General features: G+C 46.7%; 1 pseudogene; it reads right to left on the bottom strand.

Annotated features, from left to right (window-relative positions):
• The window catches only part of LOC123442089, a 39,053-nt pseudogene that overhangs the window by 14,720 nt on the left and 1,381 nt on the right, over nt 1-22,952 (bottom strand).

Genomic DNA, 22,952 nt, shown 5'->3' with positions numbered 1-22,952 from the left:
ATCGTCGAGCTGTACGTGTGCTGAACGCGGAGGTGCCGTCCGTTCGGTACTAGATCGTGGGACTGATCGCGGGATTGTTCGCGGGGCGGATCGAGGGACGTGAGGACGTTCCACTACATCAACCGCGTTCTCTAACGCTTCTGCTGTACGATCTACCAGGGTACGTAGATCACTCATCCCCTCTCGTAGATGGACATCACCATGATAGGTCTTCGTGCGCGTAGGAAATTTTTTGTTTCCCATGCGACGTTCCCCAACACCCGCGTGATCCTAAAAAAAAATTTTGAGCGGGAAAAGGAGTAGAGTTAAAGATTTCCTAAGACGGAAGCCTCACCAGAGCAAAGAAGAGGAGAAAAATGAAACCTACTCTCCGATATAACTAAGACTCAAAACATTTACTAGACTCGACTTGGCCAAATACGATCACACAAAGGCTCCTATGGTCGTAAGGCTCTGATTACCAACTTGTAACGACCAAGATGCGGTTCTTTCCGATCTGGGGGTCGAGGCCCCCGAATAGGAAAGAAGCGCATCTAAGTGTTTTGCAAGCAAGTAAACATAGCACATAATAATAAAGATAGTAGACAATCTGGGATTCAACTGTCTTCTTATTAAAAATACAGAGTACAACGCAGATACAAACAAGGTAGTTCCGATACGGACTACAAAACAAGGGAAATGCTATGCTACCCGCTGCAGGCCCACGATCACGACCATGGTTCAGTCCTCTGGATAGTTCACGTAAAGGCGATCTGTCTCCTCGTCGTACTGCCACGCCAGCTGGGTGCCGTCGGGATCATCTGCCTCTGGGGTTCCTGTACCTGGTGGGAGTTTCGGAGGAATCCGTGAGTCACGGGGACTCAGCAATCTAAGACCTTGGTGCCAGAACTAGTCATGTTATTGGGTAAGGAAGGGATGAAGTGTTTCCGGCTGCTGCATCCTAAGATTGAATAAGTGGCTAGCATACGCAAAGGAGAAGTGACAGTGTTCTATACTAACGACCGTGATTACTTGATCAGATAGTGATCCTGAACCCCTACCTACGACATTCATAACCCCACCGTGTTCCGGATCGAAGAGAGATCTTCGAAGGGACAGTCACGGTTACGCACACAGTTGGCATATTTTATTAGTTTAAGTTTAAGTTTTCTAATACCGGATGTTAACAAAATATTCCAAGTTGCCACATAACCGCGGGCACGGCTTTCCGAAAGATTAAACCCTGCAGGGGTGCTCCAACTAGTCCATCACAAACGAACACAGGACGCAAAGGCATCCTCTATCACGAATCTCGTGATCTCGTCGGATTCCTTAGAGGAAAACCTCAACTCTGGGGAAAACCAAAGCTTCACCGGGATTCCTATACGCAAGATATACCGCTAAGGCAAGACAAGGCTAGCAGGACCTCCCGTCGTGTCGACGACCCTGATAAGAGCCGCGTATCTCAGTCTCAGGACACGACAGATGAGCTAGACGTCGGGATGGCTAAACCTCTGGGTGACCAGTGGGGCCCCGGACATCGCTCAGGTGGGACCAACACTCATGGGGAGTACTGGCCCGGGTTGTTGATTAAATTCCTCGGGGTAGCTATTCCCTATGCAGATTATTATTAGGTGATTAGCAAATAGTACCAAAGTTGGGTCCTGCCGGACAAGCCTTAGCTCTACGCGATTTATCAAGGGGGTCCCCATAACAACCCCGAACGTGTTAGGAGCGATCATTATGGAATCAAACACCGGTAACCGGTAACTAAGGCGGCAATAACGGAACAAGACACCCGGCGAAAGGCTAGGCCTCCCGTCATTTACCAAATATATAGATACATTAATTAAATAACAGATATTAATATAATGATATCAATCTCATGGCAACTCATGAGTTATAAACACCTGCAACTAACAATGCTAACATTAGTAGCTGAGCAAGCCTACCTAGCCATGCAACTTTGCTAGGAAAGAGTAAGGTGTTTGGGCTCATGGCATATGAAGAGGCAATATATTTTCAGTGGTAGGCAGCAAGCAATATGACGTGGAATCGAAACTAACATAACAAGTCTAGATATGGGATCAAGGTCATGTCATCTTGCTTGTGATATCCTCAGCTTGGAATGGTTCTGGATCGTCGTGCACGTACTCTCCTGACTCCACGTATTCGGTCTCCGCCCCCGGTGCTACCCAATGCAAGAACAACAGCCAATGAACAGCAGCACCATAAAATGCAACAATCACATGATGCATGAGATGAAAGTTGAGCATGCACCACTATTTTCTAACACTAGCACAAGCAAGAATAACTACAACAAGTTCCTGGGCAGAACTTTGCACTAAACTATTTGGACATGCATGGGAATGAAATGAACAGATGCATCTCGTAAAAACGGTGCAAAACCATATAAAGAACTTTGCAAACGGAGCTACGGATCAACGGGAATCAACGAAACACGATATGAAGCCCTACGTGAAAGATTCATCACCACTCACACAATTGGCACAAATCTGGTGTTCCCAGGTTGCCAAGACATATATTAACCCAACATGAATGAAATGGAGCAAGGTAGAACACTCCAACAACAATTAAACGCAAACTTTGAACAAAAAATGTCAAAACTACGCAATCTGCCAGCTTCTGCATCTTAGCTGTTTGAGAGCAACATGCAACATAGCTACAGGTCTTCAAACATGACAAATAATATATGTGGATGTTGCCAACCAAGTACACTACCATCTCCAGCAAGAATCACAGCAAAAGGAATTAAACTCTAGAAGATACAAGGCCACAAACTTTCCCAAAACCATCAGTTCTCAGGGACTTAGTGAAAATTCCTGCACCTGAGTTTCTGTTTCTTTTCTGAAGCTTTTTGACAGCAATCAAAACACAATCTACTGGACTCCAAATGACTTGAAAATTGACACGAAGCTTCACAAACATACCAGGTTCAAAACACTAGCACTGAACTAAGTCCAGTTCCCAACATAATGACCAGCACAACCTTATCTACAGGGGAAGAAAATGTTTTCAGCATTCCAGACTTAGTGAAATTTTCAGAGTTCAAAAATCTGGAATTTTCCAGCCACATGCCCACTTTGTCTAGGCATAGTTTGCACACACAAGTTCCCAAGAGGTGTTTGACACCACTATGGTATTGAGCACACACCCCTACAACTAGCACACCAAGATCCATGCCTTTGGGCTCCATCTATATCATGGAAACAAAGCCCAAACTTTCAACAAAATGACAATGCAAATCCATAAGGTATGCTCCTAAAATGACAAGTACATAGGAGAGTTTCATGTGCACAATGACAAAGTGACATGGGGGTTTGAACCCCATGTTTGTGTCATGCACATCAACAACTCCAACACACACAATTCCTCTCAAGCACTAGCATCAAGCTCACACAAAAGAAATATTTAAACTAACAAGAAAGTGTGCACACCCCCCACATATGGGCATGTGATGGTGCACACTCTCACAAGCATCACTAGGATCTTCCTAGTCTTCATGTCACCAACAATATGCAAACTACCACAACAATCCACACCCTCACATGCTAACATAGATAGCTATCTAGAACCTCACTTCACCCCAAAACGTGTTATGAGGGGGAGGCATCCACACCCCACTAAACCAATGCAAGCATCTAAGACTACAAGATCCCTTAGCCCACACCAAAGTTCAAGAATTTGGGGCTATACAAGAGTAACTAGTGCCCCTTATCACCTCAAGGCGCACACACTCAAATGTCAAGGCATCTCACATCACCCATTTAACAAGGTTAGCTCCACTTCACTAAGGTGCACCCACCATAGACATCACAAGCATAGCAAGTTGATACACCAATACAAACCCTTATGCACAAAACACCCCTTGTGTGTGTGCCACCATGCACACACTCCAACACCAACCTACACCAAGCCTATCACAAGAACACACTATGCAGGAAAGGAGAAAACTAAATGCCAAGGAAGGAAAAAAAACCACATACAAAATAATAGGGGAGTTTAGCTATCAACTAGCAAGAAAGGAAAAGAATTATCAAGAAAACAATTTTCAGACAAAAGGGGGAGGTGCTGGGGTCGAACCCCAGACCTGTTGGAGTGCAAACCGCCTCCCTACCACTCTGCTAGGCTCTAGGTACTCGGCAAAGGAGGACCCAAGCAGAGGAACTACTAACTGCTCTGCCCTGCTGATAAAACAGGAAAAAGAAAACAAAAAGGGGGATGATTCTACTAGGATTCGATCCCTGCACCTGACGGAATAACAACGCACTGCGTACCACTGTGCTACGACGCATTGTCTGACAGAGGAGGGAACTAAGGCACCCTGACATGGCCTCGCTTCTGCCTGCTGGCCTGCACCTGCGATCCGGTGACAGGGAGGTCACCGGAGCTGCGTCTCTGTCCCGGCCTCTACTACGCCTGCGGGAGAGGGAAAGGCCCCTGCGCGCCTACCCTGAACCGCCCCTCATCGAACCAACTACCCTGCTATACACCACGCACACACACACTTCCTGACGCCCGCTCCTGGGAACAGAGAACGCCTCTACTACGCCTGCTAACTCATGGGGAAGGGAGGAGGCGGTCGTCACCTAGAACCGAAAGAGGGGGCGCCGATCTGCGACGGGAGAGCGCCGGAGAGGAAGAAGGACGTCGGAGTAGCTCATCCTGAACCGAAGAACGGCTGCAGGGGAAGGAGCACCGGGAACTTGCCGTAGACGTGGACGGATCCGGCGGAGTAGTCGGTCCCCGGGGCTCCTAGTGTCGGGAATGGATCGCGGGGATCCACCCCGAGCTCCTGGACATGGTGACGGCGGCGATCGGAGGCGGGAGCGAGGCGTCCGACGGCGAGGAGCTGCACCACTTGGTCTACCCCTACAGGAACCCTCCTGTCGACGGGAGGAGAGATGGGAAGGAGGAGAAGAGGTGGCGGCGGCGGACTGGGGAGAGGAGGAACCCTAGGAGGAGGCGGGAGGCACGGACGCCCGGGTTATAAGGGCCCCCTCGATGTTGGCGCCCTCACGGCGTCAACAGGAGCACACACAGACTGACGGGAAAACTGCAGGGAAAAGCCACGGCGTGAGAGGAGGAAGGAGCTGCGGGTCTGGGCCTCTTCTCGCGAGGGAGTAGCTGGGCCACTTCTTGCGCGGGAACCAGCCCAACTTGGCGAAATCTAAAGAATGAACCCCTCCTAAGCAATTTCCTATTAACAGGAAACAAGGGAAGAAAGAAATGCCCAAGGTTGTAAACACATGACAAAAAAAACACAAGAAGCTCCCTGGACTTGGAAAATCTAACCTTACTTTATAAAAATGAGAACAAGAATTTAGGAGCAATTAGATATTTTACAAAACAGCAACATTTTGATCTGTTTTGTGATTATATATGCCCCTATAAACACCCCAACAAAACCAGCAACTTACATACTCATCCACCACAATTCTAGCTAAAACATGGGCATTATTTTTAAGGAAAGAAAGAGGTGATTTTTTTATATAGGGAAAAATAGAGGGGGGGAGAAGGTGGTTGGTTTTGAAAGGGAAACATATAAATGAGCACTTGCCAACACATGCTACACTCCACACAAGGCACACATCACATGATCACATGAAATATAACACCCACTACTCACCCCTAGTAAGAGCCTATGCAAGCATGATCCTGACATACAAACATAAGACATGGCAAGGGATGATATGTAGTGCATGCATGCAAGTGAAGTAAGCACTAGGGAACACACATGGAATCATGGCACAAAATAATAGCATCACAATCTCTGACAAGGTGGCCCCACAAGGAAGGTTACAAAAAGGGAAAGACCTACACTTGGGGCATTACAAATACTATAGATAAATAGACAATTACAAACAAAAAAACAATAGGACAACACTGAATTTGAGAGTTGTTGACAGCTACAGAATTTGACAGTTGTTGACAGCTACAGAATTTGTTAAACATTTAGGTGAGATGTATTAAGAATGACTATAAGTTGTTGCCTCTTGTTTGGAGCTTCAGACTCAAGGTCAAGGTTATTATGGTGATACTATATTGCTATATATACTATGGGTTATGCAATGTGGTATAAGGATGCATAATGTACTCCTAACATTTAGTGTCTACAAATATATTCTGCATCTTTTGGCTACTACTGAAAGAGTTTGATTAGTGTGGCTATTAGCAGCACAAGTCTGAAGGACTCTACTCTGTATTACTTTTTCAAGTAATGATATATGATGTTTATTCCTTGTCACGTGGTTAAGTTGTCTAGAAATGATGTGACAGCTTGATTCTGCACCTGCAACTAATGACAACTTATTCCTTTTCAAGTAATGATATATTGGCCGTGTTGGTGGTGTGATGCACTGGTGGTGTGGTCTTCAAACTTAATTCTGCACCTGCAACTAATCAATTAAGTGATTACACTGAACACTATCAATCGTCATAATGCACTACAGAGAGGCGACATAGAAAGTTGGCTCGGACTAACGGCGCCATGGCCGCACTTGCACACGTGCAAATTAAGACAACCAGTGGACATTTGCTGGCGAGGCAAGACACTTGGTGAAGCGGCGATCAGGGAGGCAGCAAGCCCATTACGGTAGTACGTCTATATACGCATACGGCGCGGACGCAAAAGAACCAATACATAATGAAAGGTATTTTCGGACGCTACGGAAATAAGCTCTACTAATTCATGATTTATATACGGCTTATAGATCTCTGTAGATTTTCAGCATAGAAATTATAGGTTTTGTAGAAGATCTTTATGTCTGTCGAGTTTATATAGATGGTAAATTGGTGACCGGTCATCCATGTAGTAGTCAGGTATGTGAGTGTCAATACTTAGCTTCTGGATTTCGGTTGTTTTAGCTATACATAAAGTATATATACATAGTATAAGTAAGCTTTTGCATATAGTTATATTATACACGGTTTCCTTCTTCATAAAATCTGCCACACCTAAGAACTATTCTTGGCTCCGCCACTGATTGTAAACTATATTTTGGACTACAAAATACATCAAAAACCATAACCGTTGCATGAATTCAGATTTCTGCAGGTTAAAGCAGTTGTACCATATGTAATATCTTCTCTTGGCTCAAGCAGCTGTAATATAATTTGCTTGTAGCAACATAAATCCACAAGTCGTAAGACATGTTACTGATATTCAAATGCATAAGAACTGAAGAGAAAACAAATTGTGTCTAACAGAAATAAATTTCCCGATTCATGAAAATCACAAACAAGCAGGACAACAATATCTTCTCTTGGCTCAAGCAGTTTCTACTGTTTCCATCAACCCCTAACCTGGGAGTGGCGGTGACGGCGGTAGGGGGCAGGTGACGGCGGCGACGGCCGCAGGTGGAGAAGGCGACGGCGACAGCAGGTGGAGGCGGCAGTGGCGGCGGCCGCAGGTGGAGGAGGCGACGGCGGCCGCAGGTGGAGGCGGCGGTGGCGGCGGCCGCAGGTGGAGGAGGCGACGGCGGCAGCAGGTGGAGGAGGCGGCGACGACAGCTATTGGAGGCGACGGCGGCAGGTGAAGGCGCCGGCGGCAGAGGTGGAGGCGGCGGCGGCGCGGGTGTGGACGAGATGGAGATGAGTTACCGTGGGTGAGAGGATAAGTCCTCTCTTAGCCGTAGGCATAGATGAGGACCCACATGGCAGGGAGTGGAGGAGGTATGCCGTCCGACCGGATATTGCCGCGGATCGGTGACGTGGCAGGGAATGTGCCGCTAAGCCGTTGGCGTACCTCCATTTAATTTTTTAAAAGTTTTTTTTACATATACTTTATTTTTATATAAATTTTTAAGAATTTTTTTTATATGCACTATTTTTAAAAAACTTTTTTGTATATACCGACGCGCACCTTTCCCGCGCTCACAGAGACGGCAGCAGTGCATGAGGACCCAACGCGGCTATTTCCCCCCTCAAAGTGACGGCGACAGTGCCGTACATGAAGGGGGCACACCCCGGAGCGTCGCGACGGGCATCTACACATGTCACATCACTTTCACACATGCATGAGGACCCAACGTGATGTTTTGGTGGCATAGCTACCCCCGACACCCACCCGATCGGACTAACCCTAGCCCCATTGACCCGTAGATCTAGGCCTTTGACTTGCGTCAGACGGGCTTTGACCAATGGACTCGTCCACCTCGTTTCGATAGGTCAGCCCATAGGAACATGTAAGAACATGTTCTGAGTCCAACCCATCATTAGGTTCCCTCCATGTCGACCCGACACGGCTATTTCCCCCCTCAAAGTGACGGCGACAGTGTCGTACATGAAGGGGGGCACAACCCGGAGCGTCGCGACAGGCATCTACGCATGTCACATAACTTTCACACATGCATGAGGACCCGACGAGATGTTTCGGTGCCAGAGCTACCCCCGACAGCCACCCGACCGGACTAACCCTAGCCCCATTGACACGGAGATCTAGGCCTTTGACTTTCGCCGAACGGGCTTTGAATACTGGACTCGTCAGCCTGGTTATGATAGCTCAGCCCATAGGATCATCTGTGAACACGGCCTCGGCCCGACCCACCACTAGATTTCCTCCGGCTTGACCCGACGCGCACGTTTGCCCCCTCAAAGTGACTGCGACAGTGCCATCCATGAAGGGGGGACACACACCGGACCGTCACGACGTGCGTCTGTCGATGTCACATCACTTTCACACATGCATGAGGACCCGTCGTGATGTTTCGGTGGCATAGCTACCCCCGACAGCCACCCGATCGGACTAACCCTAACCCCGTTTACCCGTAGATCTAGGCCTTTGACTTGCGTCGGACGGACTTTGACCAATGGACTCTTCCACCTCGTTTCGATAGGTCGGCACATAGAAACATGTAAGAACATTGTCTGAGTCCAACTCATCACTAGGTTCCCTCCATGTCGACCCGACACGGCTATTTCCCCCCCTCAAAGTGACGACGACATTGTCGTACATGAAGGGGGGACACACACGGGAGCGCCGCGGCGGGCGTCTACGCATGTCACATCACTTTCACACATGCATGAGACCCGAGCGATGTTTTCGTGGCATATCTACCCCCGACAGCCACCCGATCGCAATAACCCTAGCCCCGTTGACCCGTAGATCTAGGCCTTTGACTTGCGTCGGACGGGCTTTGACCAGTTGACTCTTCCACCTCGTTTCAATAGGTCAGCCCATAGGAACATGTAAGAACATGGTATGGGTCCAACCCATCACTAGGTTACCTCCATGTCGACCCGACACGGCTATTTCCCCCCTCAAAGAGACGACGGTATTGCCGTACATGAAGGGGACACACCCCGGAGAGCCGCGACAGGCGTCTACGCATGTCACATCGCTTTCACACATGCATGAGAATCCGAGCGATGTTTCGGTGGCATAGCTACCCCCGACAGCCATCCGATCGCACTAACCCTAGCCCCGTGGACCCGTAGATCTAGGTCTTTGACTTGCGTCGGACGGGCTTTGACCAGTGGACTCTTCCACCTCGTTTCGATAGGTCAGCCCATAGGAACATGTAAGAACATGGTCTCAGTCCAACCCATCACTAGGTTACCTCCATGTCGACCCGACGCGGCTATTTCCCCCCTCAAAGTGACGGCAGCATTGCCGTACATGAAGGGGGCACACACCGGAGAGCCGCGACAGGTGTCTACGCATGTCACATCACTTTCCCACATGCATGAGGATCCGACACGATGTTTCGGTGGCATACCTACCCTCGGAAGCCACCCGACCGGACTAATTAACCCTAGCCCTGTTGACACGGAGATCTAGGCCTTTGACTTTCGCCGGATGGGGTTTGAACAACGGACTCGTCCACCTGGTTACGATAGCTCAGCCCATATGATCATGCGTGAACACGGCCTGGGCCAAACTCACCACTAGATTTCCTCCGACTTGAACCGGTGCGCATGTTTCCCCCCTCAAAGTGCTGGCGGCAGTATCGTACAAGAAGGGGGGACACATCCAGGACCACCGCGACGGGCGTCTACACATGTCAGATCACTTTCACACATGCATGAGGACCCAACACGATGTTTCGGTGGCATAGCTACCCCGACAGCCACCCGATCGGACTAACCCTAGCCCCGTTGACCCGTAGATCTAGGCCTTTGACTTGCGTCGGACGGGCTTTGACCAGTGGACTCTTCCACCTCGTTTCGATAGGTCATCCCATAGGAACATGTAAGAACATGGTCTCAGTCCAACCCATCACTAGGTTCCCTACATGTTGACCCGACGCGACTATTTCCCCCCTCAAAGTAACGGCGACATTGCCGTACATGAAGGGGGGCACACCCTGGAGAGCAGCGACGGGCGTCTACGCATGTCACATCACTTTCACACATGCATGAGGACCCGACGCGATGTTTCGGTGGCATAGCTACCCCCGACAGCCACCCGACCGGACTAACCCTAGCCCCGTTGACCAGTAGATCTAGGCCTTTGACTTGCGTCGGACGGGCTTTAACCAATGGACTCTTCCACCTCGTTTCGATAGGTCAGCCCATAGAAACATGTAAGAACATTGTTTGAGTCCAACTCATCACTAGGTTCCCTCCATGTTGACCCGACACGGCTATTTCCCCCCTCAAAGTGACGACGACATTGTCGTACATGAAGGGGGGACACACACGGGAGCGTCGCGACGGGCGTCTATGCATGTCGGATCACTTTCACACATGCAAGAGGACTCGACGCGATGTTTCCATGATATAGCTACCTCCGACAGCCACCCGATCGGACTAACCCTAGCCCCGTTGACCCATAGATCTAGGCCTTTGACTTGCGTCGGACGTGCTTTGACCAGTTGACTCTTCCACCTCGTTTCGATAGGTCAGCCCATAGGAATATGTAAGAACATGGTCTGGGTCCAACCCATCACTAGGTTCCCTTCATGTCGACCCGACGCGGCTATTTCCCCGCCCCCCTCAAAGTGACGGCATCATTGCCATACATGAAGGGGGGCACACCCCGAAGAGCCGCGATAGGCGTCTACGCATGTCACATCACTTTCACACATGCATGAGGACCCGAGAGATGTTTCGGTGGCATAGCTACCCCCGACAACCACCCGATCGGACTAACCCTATCCCCGTTGACTCGTAGATCTAGGCCTTTGACTTGTCTCGGATGGGCTTTGACCAGTGGACTCTTCCACCTCGTTTCGATAGGTCAGCCCATAGGAACATGTAAGAACATGGTCTCAGTACAACCCATCACTAGGTTCCCTCCATGTAGACCCGACACGGCTATTTCCCCCCTCAAAGTGATTGCGGCAGTGCCGTCCATGAAGGGGGGACACACCCCCGAGCGTCGCGACGGGCGTTTGTCGATGTCACATCACTTTCACACATGCATGAGGACCCGACGCGATGTTTCGGTGGCATAGCTCTAATCTCATGGGTGTCTACCCAGGTTCGGCCCCTCCGATGGAGGTAAAAGCCTACGTCCTGCTTGTGTTTCATTGATGAAGATGATGATCTCGATTACAAGGGCGCAGACTCGCCACCTCTAATCTCATGGGTGTCTCGGCGCTCAGCAGAATATATGACCCACGCTCCTTTAGGCTAACATGTTTATCTCATGATTTGTCTTGTCTAGACCTAAGTTGTGAATCTTGTCCCTCTTGGGGCGCCTTACCCCTCCTTATATAGGTGGAAGGGGTAGGTTTACATGTAGAGTCCTACTAGGAGTAGGAATAGGATTAGTCTCTCTTGAATCCTAATCCGGGTCTTGTTTCCTTGTTGTGGGACTCTTTCCTCTTCTTGGGCCTTCTCTTGTGAGTCGGCCCTCCTGGCCTCTCTATGAGTCACCTTATGCCAAGGTGCACGCTGGGCCTTGGGCCTTCGTCATTTATCTAAGTCGCCAGTGGGGACAAGTATGAGTCGCCCGCCAGGTCACTGTTGAGTCGCCGGTGAGTCGCCAAGTCCTTTGGCGGGTCATACTCCAAGCCGGGTTACACTGCGGGGTATATCCCCGACATTAGCCCCCAAGGTTAGCTTGAATTTATTCATGGTAAGCTCCTGAAATAAGAATAATAAATAAGTTAAGGGACCGGCTTGCTCCTCTAGCCGGCTTGATTTACTGAAGTGGCTCCTTGAAAAATCCGGGTTTCTTCGAGCCGCCTTCAATCATCTCGTAGGTACGTGTCTTTTGCAATAAAATATATATTATGCCATTGAGTCGGCCTCCAATGCTTTGGCTTGATGAAAACTTGGGAAATAAGAAATCCACACAATGTTGAACCAGCTTCTCTTGCTTCGGCGGGTTATGATTGACAATGGCGGGTCATGATTGCTAATGGCGGGTCATGATTATTAGTAGTGCCCCGTCAAACAACTGAACTCCAATTGACAAATCCGTGTGATGTTGAGCCGGTCTTTCAATGCTTCAACTAGATAAAAATATGGTGAACCGGTCTCCCAATACTTCACCTCCATGACATAATGAAATGTGCTCTTCAATTTTTTGATATATCCATATTACCTGTAGCCCCCAAGGGTCGGGTCATCAGTGTGTGATGGGCTGGGTCTTCAATTTGAACCTCATGATCCATGAAACAACTTAGTGATGTAGCCCCCAAGGGCCGGGTTGTCTTGCCTGCAGCAACCTGGGATTTTAGAAATTATGACCTGAATGGTGTAGCCCCCAAGTGACGGGTCGATTGCTTGCGGCGACTCGAGACTTCCATGTTCTTCTCCTTGAGAAGCAATGTGTAGCCCCCAAGGGCCGGGTCATTATAAAAATGATGAGCCGGTGCTTCCTTGAATCCATACTTGAATAAAGAGCGGTATGTAGCCCTCCAAGGTCGGCTTATCTCCTTGAGGTAGCCGGGTCTGTTGATGATGTGATGATTTGAAAAGCGGATTGCATTAGCCCCCAAGTGTCATGGTGTATGCTTGCAACGACATGGGACTTTCATACTTTGATGTAATCTTGATTTGAATAATGTAGCCCCCAAGTGTCGGGTTGTGTGCCTGCAGCGACTCGGGGCTCTTCCTTCCATTGTAGAATAAAATCATATCCACTCTGTGAGCTGATGATGCCTTTGTGATAAAAGAAATCCTTGACCGTGGTTGCAATGTAACCCGGCAAATATATCCTTGAGAAATCCATATGTCGGAGAAATCCATAACTGTTGTAGTTTACTACAGAACACAGGTTGAAGAAATCCAAGGGCCGGTCAATTAGATGACTCGGCATTATATGTGATAGGGCGGCTCTTTGACAATAGTCAATTCTTCCGAGCTGGCTTTAAAAACCCCAATCATTTAACACTAGTTATGATAAACCATGATAAGAATCCAGCCAAATTGGCTATTCAAAGATTTATTTTGTTGGGGAACGTCGCATGGGAAACAAAAAATTTCCTACGCGCACGAAGACCTATCATGGTGATGTCCATCTACGAGAGGGGATTTCCGATCTACGTACCCTTGTAGATCGCACAACAGAAGCGTTAAGAAATGCGGTTGATGTAGTGGAACGTCCTCACGTCCCTCGATCCGGCCCGCGAACCGTCCCACGAACAGTCCCGCGATCCGTCCCACGATCCGCTCCGATCTAGTGCCGAACGGACGGCACCTCCACGTTCAGCACACGTACAGCTCGACGATGATCTCGGCCTTCTTGATGCAGCAAGAGAGACGGAGAGGTAGATGAGTTCTCCGGCAGCGTGACGGCGCTCCGGAGGTTGGTGGTGATCTAATCTCAGCAGGGCTCCGCCCGAGCTCCGCAGAAACGCGATCTAGAGGAAAAACCGTGGAGGTATCTGGTCGGGCTGCCGTGGCAAAAGTTGTCTCAAATCAGCCCTAAAACACCACTATATATAGGAGGGAGGGAGGGGAGGAGGCAGCCTCAAAACCTAAAGGTTTGGCCGAAATTGGAGGTGGAGGAGTCCTACTCCAATCCTACTTGGAGTAGGATTCCACCTTCCCACTTGGAAACTCTTTCCACCTTGTGTTTTTTCCTTCTCAAACCTTATGGGCCTTAGTGGAAACTTATTCCAGCCCACTAGGGGCTGGTTTATCTCTTCCCATAGCCCATGAGACCCCTTGGGACGTGACACCCCTCCTGATGGTCCCCGGCACCCCTCCCGGCACTCCCAGTACACTACCGATGAGCCCGAAACTTTTCCGATAATGCACGAAAACCTTCCGGTAACCAAATGAGGTCATCCTATATATCAATCTTTGTTTCCATACCATTCCGGAAACCCTCGTGACGTCTGTGGTCTCATCCGGGACACCGAATAGCATTCGGTAACCAACCATATAACTCAAATACGCATAAAACAACGTCGAACCTTAAGTGTGCAGACCCTGCGGGTTCCAGAACTATGTAGACATGACCCGAGTGACTCCTCGGTCAATATCCAATAGCGGGACCTGGATGCCCATATTGGATCCTACATATTCTACGAAGATCTTATCGTTTGAACCCCAGTGCCAAGGATTCATATAATCTCGCATGTCATTCCCTTTGTCCTTCGGTATGTTACTTGCCCGAGATTCGATCGTCAGTATCCGCATACCTATTTCAATCTCGTTTACCGGCAAGTCTCTTTACTCGTTCCGTAATACAAGATCCCGCAACTTACACTAAGTCACATTGCTTGCAAGGCTTGTGTGTGATGTTGTATTACCGAGTGGGCCTCGAGATACCTCTCCGTCACACGGAGTGACAAATCCCAGTCTCGATCCATACTAACTCAACGAACACCTTCGGAGATACCTATAGAGCATCTTTATAGTCACCCAGTTATGTTGCGACGTTTTATACACACAAAGCATTCCTCCGGTGTCAGTGAGTTATATGATCTCATGGTCATAGGAACAAATACTTGACACGCAGAAAACAGTAGCAACAAAATGACACAATCAACATGCTAAATCTATTAGTTTGGGTCTAGTCCATCACATGATTCTCCTAATGATGTGATCCCGTTATCAAGAAACAACACTTGCCTATGGCCAGGAAACCTTGACCATCTTTGATCAACGAGCTAGTCAACTAGAGGCTTACTAGGGACAGTGTTTTGTCTATGTATCCACACAAGTATTGTGTTTCCAATCAATACAATTATAGCATGGATAATAAACGATTATCATGAACAAATAAATATAATAATAACTAATTATTATTGCCTCTAGGGCATATTTCCAACAGTCTCCCACTTGCACTAGAGTCAATAATCTAGTTCACATCACCATGTGATTTCAACGAATCCAACACCCATATAGTTCTGGGGTCTGATCACGTCTTGCTCGTGAGAGAGGTTTTAGTCAACGGTTCTGAAACTTTTAGATCCGTGCGTTCTTTACAAATCTTTATGTCATCTTATAGATGCTGCTACTACGTGCTATTCGGAAATGCTCCAAATATCTACTCTACTATACGAATCTGTTTCACTACTCATAGTTATTCGGATTAGTGTCAAATCTTGCATCGACGTAACCCTTTACGACGAACTCTTTAACCACCTCCATAATCGAGAAAAATTCCTTAGTCTATTTAGTTACTAAGGATAACTTTGACCGCTTATCAGTGATTCAATCCTGGATCACTCTGTGTACCTCTTAACAGACTTGTTGCAAGGCACACATCAGGTGCGGTACTCAGCATGGCATACTTTAGAGTCTACGGCTAAGGCATAGAAGACGACCTTCGTCTATTCTCTTTATTCTGCTGTGGTCGGGTTTTGAGTCTTACTCAAATTCACACCTTACAACACAGTCAAGAACTCCTTCTTTGCTGATCTATTTCGAATTCCTTCAAAAACTTGTCAAGGCATGCATCTTGTTGAAACTTCTATTAAGCGTTTTGATCTATCTCCATATATCTTGATGCTCAACGTTCAAGTAGCTCAATCCAGGCATTCCTTTGAAAAACTCCTTTCAAACAACCTTTTATGCTTCATGGAAATTCTACATTACTTCTGATCAACAATATGTCAACCACATATACTTATCAGAAATTCCATAGTGCTCCCACTCACTTCTTTGGAAATACAAGTTTCTCATAAACCTTGTACAAACCCAAAATCTTTGATCATCTCATCAAAGTGTATATTCCAACTCCGAGATGATTGCACCAGTCCATTGAAGGATCGCTGGAGCTTGCATCCTTTTTAGTATCTTTAGGATCGACAAAACCTTCTGGTTGTATCACATACAATGTTTGCTCAAGGAAACCGTCGAGGAAACAATGTTTTGACATCCTATGCGCAATATTTCAAAAATAATGCAACAACTACTAACATAATTCCAATAGACTTTTAGCATCGCTACGTGTGAGAAAGTCTCACCATAGTCAACTGTTTGATCATGTCGGAAACATCTTTGCGACAAGTCAAGCTTTTCTTAATAGTGACTTATCACCATCGTCGTTTGTCTTCCTTTTAAAGATCCATCTTTACTCAATAGTCCTACGACCATCAAGTAGTTCTTCCAAAGTCTACACTTTGTTTTCATACATGGATCCTCTCTCGGATTTCATGGCCTCCAGCCATTTGTCGGAATCTGGGCCCACCATCGCTTCTCCACAGCTCGTAGGTTCATTATTGTTCAACAACATGACCTCCAAGACACGGTTACCGTACCACTCTGTAGTAGTACGCGACCTTGTCGACCTACGAGGTTTGTAGTAACTTGATCTGAAGCTCAATGATCACCATCATCGGCTTCCACTTCAATTGGTGTAGGCGCCACAGGAACAACTTCCTGTGCCCTGCTACACACTAGTCGAAGTGATGGTTCAATAACCTCATCAAGTTCTATCACCCTCCCACTCAATTCTTTCGAGAGAAACCTTTCCTCAAGAAAGAACCCGTTTCTGGAAACAAACACTTTGCTTCCGGATCTGAGATAGGAGATGTATCCAATTTTTTTGGATATCTTATGAAGATGCATTTATCTGCTTTGGGTTCGAGCTTATCAGACTGAAACTTTTTCACATAAGCATCGTAGCTCCAAACTTTCAAGAAACGAAAACTTAGATTTCTCTAAACCTTAGTCTATATTGTGTCATCTCAACGGAAATACGCGGTGCCCTATTTAAAGTGAAGGCGGTTGTCTCTAACGCATAACCCATAAACGATAGTGGTAATTCAATAAGAGACATCATAGTATGCACCATATCAAATAGGGCGTGGCTAAGACGTTCAGACACATCATCACACTATGGTGTTCCAGGTGGCATGAACTGTGAAACAATTTCCACATTGTCTTAACTGCGTACCAAAACTCGTAACTCAGATATTCATCTCTATGATCATATCGTAGACTGTTTATCCTCTTGTCATGACGATCTTCACTCTAAAATAGCTTTGAACTTTTCAACATTTCAGACTTGTGATTCATCAAGTAAATACTCCTGTATCTACTCAAATCGTCATTGAAGTAAGAACATAATGATATCCACTACGTGCCTTAGCACTTATTGGACTACACACATCAAGAATGCATTACTCCCAACAAGTTACTCTACTTGTTTCATGTGGCATGTTTTGCGTGTCTCAAGTGATTCAAAATCAAGTGAGTCCAAATGATCCATCAGCATGGAGCTTCTTCATGCATTTTACACCAACATGACTCAAGTGGCAGTGCCACAACTAAGTGGTACTATCATTATTACTTTTTATCTTTTGGCACTAATATTATGAACATGTGTAACACTACGATCGAGATTCAATAAACCATTGAGGGTAATTATTCAAGCAAATAGAATAACTATTATTCTTTTAAATGAATAATCGTATTGCATCAAACACGATCCAATCATGTTCATGCTCAACGCAAACACCAAATAACAATTATTTTGGTTTCACCACCAATCCCGATGATAGAGGGAGCGTGCGACGTTTGATCATATCAACCTTGGAAACACTTCCAACACGTATCGTCACCTCGCCTTTAGCTAGTCTCCGTTTATTCCGTAGCTTTCATTTCGTGCTACCTATCACTTAGCAACTGAACCGGTATCCAATACCCTCGCGCTACTCGGAGTACTAGTAAAGTACACATCAACATCATGTATATCAAATATACTTCTTTCGACTTTTGCTAGCCTTCTTATCTACCAAGTATCTAGAGTTGCTCCGCCTCAGTGACCGTTCCCCTCATAATAGAAGCACTTAGTCCCGGGCTTGGGTTTAATCTGGGGTCTCTTCATTAGTGCAGCAACTCTTTGCCGTTTCACGAAGTATCCCTTCTAGCCCTTACCTTTATCGAAACTTAGTGGTTTTACTAACCATCAACTATTGATGCTCCTTCTTGATTTTTACTTTCGCAGTGTCAAACATCGCGAATCTCTCAAGGATCATTGTATCTATCCTTGATATGTTATAGTTCATCACGAAGCTCTCACAGCTTGGTGGCGGTGACTTTGGAGAACCATCACTATCTCATCTGGAAGATTAACTCCCACTTTATTCAAGTGATTGTCGTACTCAGACAATCTGAGCACACGCTTAATGATTGAGCTTTTCTCCTCTACTTCGTGGACAAAGAATCTTGTCGGAGGTCTCATACCTCTTAACAAGGGCACAAGCATGAAATCACAATTTCATCTCTTTAGAACATCTCTTATGTTCCGTGACGTTTCAAAACGTTTTCGGCGCCTTGCTTCTAAGCCATTAAGTATTTTGTACTGAACTATCGTGTAGTCATCAGAAACGTGTATGTCGGATGTTCACAACATCTACAGACGACGCTCGAGGTGCAGCACACCGAGTGATGCATTAAGGACATAAGCCTTCTGCGCAGCAACGAGGACAATCCTCGGCTTTACAAACTCAGTCTGCAAAGTTTGCTACTATCAACTTTCAACTAAATTTTCTCTAGGAACATATAAAAATAGTATTGCTATAGCGCAAGCTACATCGTAATTCGCAAAGACCATTAGACTATATTCATGAAAATTAGTTCAATTAATCATATTACTTAAGAACTCCCACTCAAAAAGTACATCTCTCTAGTCATTTGAGTGGTACATGATCCAAATCCACTATCTCAAGTCTGATCATCACGTGGGTCGAGAATAGTTTCAGTGGTAAGCATCTCTATGCTAATCATATCAACTATACGATTCATGCTCGACCTTTCGGTCTCATGTGTTCCGAGGCCATGTCTACACATGCTAGGCTCGTCAAGCTTAACCCGAGTGTTCCGCGTGTGCAACTGTTTTGCGCCCGTTGTATGTGAACGTTGAGTCTATCACACCCGATCATCACGTGGTGTCTCGAAACGAAGAACTGTCGCAATGGTGCACAGTCGGGGGGAACACAATTTCGTCTTGAAATTTTAGTGAGAGATCACCTCATAATGCTACCGTCGTTCTAAGTAAGATAAGGTGCATAAAGGATTAACATCACATGCAATTCATAAGTGACATGATATGGCCATCATCATGTGCTTCTTGATCTCCATCACCAAAGCACCGGCATGATCTTCTTGTCACCGGCGGCACACCATGATCTCCATCAACTTGTCGCCATCGGGGTTGTCGTGCTACTCATGCTATTACTACTAAAGCTACGTCCTAGCAATATAGTAAACACATCTGCAAGCACAAACGTTAGTTTAAAGACAACCCTATGGCTCCTGCCGGTTGTCGTACCATCGACGTGCAAGTCGATATTAACTATTAGAACATGATCATCTCATACATCCAATATATCACATCACATCGTTGGCCATATCACATCACAAGCATACCCTGCAAAAACAAGTTAGACGTCCTCTAATTGTTGTTGCGTGTTTTACGTGGTGACCATGGGTATCTAGTAGGATCGCATCTTACTTACGCAAACACCACAACGGAGATATATGAATTGCTATTTAACCTCATCCAAGGACCTCCTCGGTCAAATCCGATTCAACTAAAGTTGGAGAAACCGACACTCGCCGGTCATCTTTGAGCAACGGAGTTACTCGTAGCGATGAAACCAGTCTCTCGTAAGCGTACGAGTAATGTCGGTCCGAGCCGCTTCGATCCAACAATACCGCGGAATCAAGAAAAGACTAAGGAGGGCAGCAAAACGCACATCACCGCCCACAAAAACTTTTGTGTTCTACTCGAGAATACATCTACGCATGAACCTAGCTCATGATGCCAGTGCTGGGGAACGTCGCATGGGAAACAAAAAATTTCCTACGCGCACGAAGACCTATCATGGTGATGTCCATCTACGAGAGGGGATTTCCGATCTACGTACCCTTGTAGATCGCACAGCAGAAGCGTTAAGAAACGCGGTTGATGTAGTGGAACGTCCTCACGTCCCTCGATCCGGCCCGCGAACCGTCCCACGAACCGTCCCGCGATCCGTCCCACGATCCGCTCCGATCTAGTGCCGAACGGACGGCACCTCCGCGTTCAGCACACGTACAGCTCGACGATGATCTCGGCCTTCTTGATCCATCAAGAGAGACGGAGAGGTAGATGAGTTCTCCGGCAGCGTGACGGTGCTCCGGAGGTTGGTGGTGATCTAATCTCAGCAGGGCTCCGCCCGAGCTCCGCAGAAACGCGATCTAGAGGAAAAACCGTGGCGGTATGTGGTCGGGCTGCCGTGGCAAAAGTTGTCTCAAATCATCCCTAAAACCCCACAATATATAGGAGGGAGGGCGGGGAGGAGGCAGCCTCAAAACCTAAAGGTTTGGCCGAAATTGGAGGTGGAGGAGTCCTACTCCAATCCTACTTGGAGTAGGATTCCACCTTCCCACTTGGAAACTCTTTCCACCTTGTGTTTTTTTCCTTCTCAAACCTTATGGGCCTTAGTGGGAACTTATTCCAGCCAACTAGGGGCTGGTTTATCTCTTCCCATAGCCCATGAGACCCCTTGGGACGTGACACCCCTCCTGATGGTCCCCGGCACCCCTCCCGGCACTCCCAGTACACTACCGATGAGCCCGAAACTTTTCCGGTAATGCACGAAAACCTTCCGGTAACCAAATGAGGTCATCCTATATATCAATCTTCGTTTACGGACCATTCCGGAAACCCTCGTGACGTCTGTGATCTCATCCGGGACTCTGAACAACATTCAGTAACCAACCATATAACTCAAATACGCATAAAACAACGTCGAACCTTAAGTGTGCAGACCCTGCGGGTTCGAGAACTATGTAGACATGACCCGAGTGACTCCTCGGTCAATATCCAATAGCGGGACCTGGATGCCCATATTGGATCCTACATATTCTACGAAGATCTTATCGTTTGAACCTCAGTGCCAAGGATTCATATAATCCCGTATGGCATTCCCTTTGTCCTTCGGTATGTTACTTGCTCGAGATTCGATCGTCAGTATCCGCATACCTATTTAAATCTCGTTTACCGGCAAGTCTATTTACTCGTTCCTTAATACAAGATCCCGCAACTTACACTAAGTCACATTGCTTGCAAGGCTTGTGTGTGATGTTGTATTACCGAGTGGGCCCCGAGATACCTCTCCGTCACACGGAGTGACAAATCCCAGTCTCGATCCATACTAACTCAACGAACACCTTCGGAGATACCTGTAGAGCATCTTTAGTCATCCAGTTACGTTGCGACGTTTGATACACACAAAGCATTTCTCCGGTGTCGGTGAGTTATATGATCTCATGGTCATAGGAACAAATACTTGACACGCAGAAAACAGTAGCAACAAAATGACACGATCAACATGCTACGTCTATTAGTTTGGGTCTAGTCCATCACATGATTCTCCTAATGATGTGATCCCGTTATCAAGTAACAACACTTGCCTATGGCCAGGAAACCTTGACCATCTTTGATCGACGAGCTAGTCAACTAGAGGCTTACCAGGGACAGTGTTTTGTCTATGTATCCATACAAGTATTGTGTTTCCAATCAATACAATTATAGCATGGATAATAAACGATTATCATGAACAAATAAATATAATAATAACTAATTATTATTGCCTCTAGGGCATATTTCCAACATATTTGCACCTGCAAGAATTTATGCTTTGATCCGGTTTGAAGACCGGCATGATATGTATGTATGATGTATGATGCAATGCAATATGATGCATGTATATGATATGATAAGTATGGCATCAAGCTATTTTAAATAAGCCGGCTCAGTGAGTCACGGTGGGTAGGACGAGCTCATACGACTCTAGTGCTACACCAAGAGGCTATTGTAGCTACCTTAGCTGTGTTTAGACCGGCTGATCAGGCTCGAGTCAAGCTTCAGTGAAGCAGGTTCAGTGAATCAATGGTTTCTCTATTCTCCATGTGGGGCGTTAGCCGGTACCATGCATGTTTTAACCAAGGCGAGTTTAGGGTCCATAGAGCGGAGTAACTCGCCAAGAGTTCATGGGTCCATATGGCGATTCGGCCAACACACAGTCCAGTATAACCATTTGTAATGCGGTAATTTTTCGCTAGCCAAATAGGTAGTAAGGCTGATCTCAGTGAAAGGAAGCCCCCAAGTGACCTATGATTAGGGAAAAGACCGGTCATAGGATTGTAAAAGCGTATACGCTCTTACCATAAAACGACCTGGGAGCTAATAGCCGCCAAGTAAGCCGGCCTAATTCCCAGAATCATATAAGGCGCCCATGTTTGAACTGTGCAACGTGGCAACTTTGGTCCTCTTTGGCTTACCAGTATCTAGTTTGAAATAAGTGCAGTATGGCGACTTATGCTCTTTGATATTGATAGCGTCCATGCTTGGACGACTTTATGATTCATCCGCCAATAAGGCCGGACACCCCGGACGTGAGGGGGGTCACACCCCGGAGACGCGTGTAGGGCGTTTGCAACCACCACAATATTTCTGTAGGCAGAGCTGTTTTTGATTTTAATAAAATATAAGGACCTATATTCAAAGAAAATGACGACACATCATTAACGTATTCGAAAAAAGTACAAAGTACATATATATTCATAAAAAATAATAATACATTTATATTTACACATGGTACATGTAA

Source organism: Hordeum vulgare, chromosome 3H (genome assembly GCF_904849725.1).
Source record: "Hordeum vulgare subsp. vulgare chromosome 3H, MorexV3_pseudomolecules_assembly, whole genome shotgun sequence".
Lineage (NCBI taxonomy): Eukaryota > Viridiplantae > Streptophyta > Magnoliopsida > Poales > Poaceae > Hordeum > Hordeum vulgare.
The sequence above is the reverse complement of the archived record's forward strand: the minus strand, read 5'-3'. Positions and strand labels throughout refer to the sequence as shown.